At 38.6% G+C, this 4,677-nt stretch overlaps 1 protein-coding gene across 5 annotated transcripts in view; it reads left to right on the top strand.

Annotated features, from left to right (window-relative positions):
- LOC116092406 (fibrous sheath-interacting protein 2-like) overlaps positions 1-4,677 on the top strand; it is a 31,044-nt gene that overhangs the window by 5,344 nt on the left and 21,023 nt on the right. The window lies entirely within an intron of this gene.

Raw genomic sequence — 4,677 nt, 5'->3', positions numbered from 1 at the left:
ATGAACACACACATAAGTAAATACACACACACACACACACACACACGTTTAACAAACAGCCAGTAGTAAAAGGAGATAGTATGCACACACAGGTAAGAAATGCAGAAGCAGATGAGAGAAGTTAAGACAGATAGTTAAAGAAAACATTAAAAATTTGAAATAAAACAAGCCAATAAGAGAAAAAAAATCACAGAAATCAAAGAAAATGATAGTCTACAAAGATTGAAGGAGAGAATTACAATGTGCAAAGCAAGGAATAGAAAACAAGGACAAAAAAAAAACTTAAAAAGGAGAAAACACCTAGTAGATAAAGGTGATGTGAAAGAAATAATGAAGACAAAGAGTGAGAGAAGAAAATCAGTAGAATCCAGTCTTAATAGATTTAATCATGGGGTGAAGAGAAATGAAGAAAATAAGAACTAGGCAGAAGTAGAGAAGAAGGAAGGGTTGACAGATAAGCAAGGAAGAGCTAGTGAAAAAAGAGTGAAAGATTGTGGTTGTGAGAGAGGGATTTGAAAAGGATTAGTATGGAAGAAATTCCAACACACTCAGGGAAAATGTGCAGGGCTTATCCAAGACACTTCAACCCTACAAAGCTAAAGAGGTGGAGCCGGGAAAAAAAAAAAAGTAAGTAAAAAAGGTAAGGAGGGGAAGGAGGAGGAAGGGGAAGGGAAGGCTGGGAAGGAAAGAGGTAGTAATCCATAAAGGAAGTCTGAAAGGAAGAAAGAGAAAATGAGGGAGGGGTGAGGAGGGAGGGAGGCAGGAGGGAGGGTGAAAGGGAGGTTAAAAAAAAGGAAAGGGGCAGAGAAAAAGCAAGGGAGAGAAAAAGAGGGAAGAGGAAGGGGAAAGAAGGAAAAGAACAAGAAGGGAGAAAAGAGATGAGTGAAAACAGGGAAGAAGCAAGAAAGGAAGAAGAGGAAGGAGGATTAAAAAGGAAAAGGAGGGAGGAAGGGAGAGGAAATGGTAACAAGAAGAGAGGAAAGAGGAAGGGCCAAAGATAGGCAGAGGGAAGGGTAAAAATGGGAGGGGGTAGAAAAGGTAGGAGGAAGGAAAGATAGGAGGAGGAAAGAGAAAAGCTGGGAAGAGAGAGATGAGAGGAGGGAGAGTAAATATGGGAGGAGATAAATGTGGAAGGGAAGGGTAAACATGGGAGGAGGGAGAGGTAAACATGGGAGGAGGGAGGGGTAAACATGGGAGGAGGGAGGGAGGTGGGAGGAGGAAGGAAGAAATGGGAGAGAGAAAGGGAAGTAAAAGGATGGGAGAAATGGGGAGGAAAAAGAAGAAAAGTGGAGAAAATAGGAAAGGGAGGAGGGAGAAAGAACAGAATCAAGGGAAACTAACAAGGATAGGAAAGGAAAGAAAGTAAAAAAAGAAAGAAATTAGAAGTCAAAGACAAGGACTAAATAACAAGAGTAGATGTTCAACAGGTTAAGTGGTTACTTTGGCAGACATACAGGTAAATAGAACTTGAAGATGAAAAAGCCGTAGAAGAAAATCCTGGTGTGGGAAAGGGAGGAAAAGAATGGAGAGAGGAGAGGAATTGATTCAATGATATTTTGTAGGAAAGAAGTTTAGATTCAAGATATGCTTTCAGTCTCTCGTCTGTTGTGTTAAAGCTCTGTCTCATCAAGTGATTTAAGCCAAATATAGATGCATGAGAGGACAGGGCTCCTTATTTCTTGTTAGTACCTATTTACTAAGAAGTAAAGTTTAGCCTTTTCCTCTCATTGTCCTTTTTAAAACAGAGAAGCCAGAAGTAAACACAGGATAAAAATACAGAAAAAGGAAATTAAAGAAAAATGTGTTCAAATATGAGCAATATAAAAATTTAAAAAGCTTGAATGAAGAAAGATAAAAAGAAAAATATATAAGGGATGAATCAGTAAAGAATTGGAGGGAATGTAAGACTGAGATGTAGGAACTGGTAATATAAGTGAAATTTTATTATAGGGGACCAATTTTAAAAGTAGGAGTCAAGAAAAAGAGTAAAACCCCAGAAAATTGATAATTGATGGTAGATGGATGGATAGAGAGATAGATGATATGTGGATGGATAGTGAGATAGAGATATATAGATGAATAGATAGATAGATAGATAGATAGATAGATAGATAGATAGATAGATAGAGATAGATAGATAAGCAGGAAGGAAAGCAACAGGTGGGAAGAAAAAAGGAAAAACAAAAATTACTCTAGTGAAATAGAATATAAAACTCAATAGTTTTTAATAGTTTAATAGTTTATAAAATAGTTTAATAGTACATAAAATATATTGTATATAATATGTAATATATTAATATATAATAGTTTATAAACTAATTTAATAGTATATAAAACTATTTGAGACAAAGGGAAGCATTTTCAAGGCTAAACCTGATGAAAGATGGAAGGAATGATGCAAGCATAAAGGCAACAGGCAGCTGGAGCGTGTATAAGTTGCTCAGACCCCAGGATCCTGTCCTCTAGAAAGTAAAGAATGAAGCCCTTAGACTTGAGTGCTCCAACCATTCTCATTTATTAGAAAAGGGAACTCCTAATACATGAAGAGTTTCAAGACTGGACACTATTAAGTGCCAAGGACTATGCATTTTTAAATGGTTACAGAACAAAGAGGAAGATAGGAAAACTGTAGGTATGGAGTTAAAAGGTAACATTTCCTGTGGTGCATAAGATGATAGGTTTCTTTCCTGACCCCAGAGGTCCATAATTAACTAAAATAATAATCTAAAGGTCTTAAAACTTCACATGGGATTAGTATCAGGAAATTCTGTTGAGGTAGTTGGAGTCAGGGTCTTACTTCCTGGGGCTAAGTGCCTAACTGCCTAACTGCCTCTTGCTTCAATCCCTCCTAACTGCCTGTCTCTTGGTTCAACCCATGCTAATAACAGGTGTCCCTAACTGCCTGCCTTAACTGTCTTTTGCTTCAGTACCCCCTCAGAACAGGTGGCCCTAACTGCCCTTGGTATTGGGGAACGAGGATTAGGGTGAAGACAGTTACAACTATTTCAGGATGAGAAGAGGGTATTGAAGGTTAACAGCTGTCAGGGGTCCTATTTAGAAGTTTTTCTAATGAGCTATGATAAAAGGTAGAAGACCTATTTCAGATTATGTGGACAAAAGCCATCTTGTGGCTAATGGATCTTAATCACAATACAAAGTACACTCAGAAGTGAAAAAGGCTCATGCTCTCCAAGTTTAAAGGACCACATAAGCCATTGAGTTAAGGCTTTACTGTTGAGCTTTAATGGCCTGCATGGTGGAGGCCAAGTAGACTGTAGAACTTGAGGGAGATAGTGAATATTTCATTGGAGTTTGTATAGTAAAAACTAGTAGACATAAAAAAACTCTGAGGACATATCAAGAGGATGTGGATGATTCCAAGGAAGGGCTTGGAGAATTGGAGGATTGGTCAAATTTAGAGAATTATTTTATTGAAGAGACAGCTTTAGAAAAAAAAAAGTTAGTAAAGGCTTCAGATGTGGGGAAAAGCTCTAAGAACCTGTGCTCTGAAGGGGTTTATCATGGTGGAGCCCCTCCCGCTCTTTTTATCATTGTTACAGGGTCCAAAGAGTAAGTACCCCACAAGTGAGAACACCCAGGAAAAGGACGCTTATGGTTGTAAGTTGTCAACTAGCTGGTACAGGTGTTGGCAAACAGTGGATATTTTGAAAGAGAGTAGGGGCATGTCCCAAGAATGGAGGAAGTAAATCCATAAAAGTTAAAAGGGCTAGAGAGAACAGGGTCAGCCCTTATGGCAGGAAAATGAAGGTATTCACAGAACATCAGATTACTTTGTTTGAAGAGATACCTTAGGCCTTTTATAAGCTACTTATTCACAAGAATAAGGTTTTTCTTGGGTTGGAGTGCCCATGTAGAGGGTCTGGGCCAAGGTCTGAGGCAGCTATGGGAATCCAGAAGTCAATTTGAGGATCTTTTACTGCAGAAAGAGCAGAACAACTTATTATAGGGTCCCTTCCAGATGGGCTGTAAGGATGGGGACCTATTAAATACTGGTCAGATCATCACCACATCCCCCAAAGCTGAAGAGGGCCCACCTTCCTGATAGTAAGGGCCATGTTTTTGAGCATTTGTGAAAAGTTTGTTGCAAATAATCTAAAGTTGCATGATTACTTAGTCTTTAGTTGCTAAGAACTTAAGAAGAAAAGGTCTCCCACATAACATTTTAATGGGGCCACAGCATGAGAGTAGTTTCTGATCTGAATCAGAGGCAAGGGGAAGAGAGAAGTTGAGAAGAAGCTAACTTCTTGGTCAGTTTCATTAAGTTCTGTTGAAGAGCTTATTATTTTGATTTTTTTTGGAAGATTGAGGTCTCCAGACACAATTGAGTAAAATCTCCTTTCATACCACTGTATAGGCATGGAGGAATAAAAGGTCATACTTAGTGTAGGTGGTACACTACCTTTTGTTCTTATTTAACTTTAGAGCTCTGGATAAAGCTACTAATTATACTAGTTGGACCCTGTTCTCTGGAGGGAGGGCTTCCCTTTCAAGGGTGTCAGCAAGAGTTGCTATAGAAAATCTTGTTCTATAGATCCATATTTAAGAAAGGAACTCCCATCTGTAAAGAGAGCCAAATCAGGATTTTTCCAAGGGAATCAAGCAATCAAGTCTCTTAAGCAAGCAGTTTAAGGAGGGGAGTAAAAGAAGAAAACAGGA

The sequence above is a fragment of the Mastomys coucha genome, chromosome X, assembly GCF_008632895.1.
Source record: "Mastomys coucha isolate ucsf_1 chromosome X, UCSF_Mcou_1, whole genome shotgun sequence".
In the NCBI taxonomy this organism is placed as follows: Eukaryota; Metazoa; Chordata; class Mammalia; order Rodentia; family Muridae; genus Mastomys; species Mastomys coucha.
This window is presented reverse-complemented; position numbering and strand designations above follow the sequence as displayed.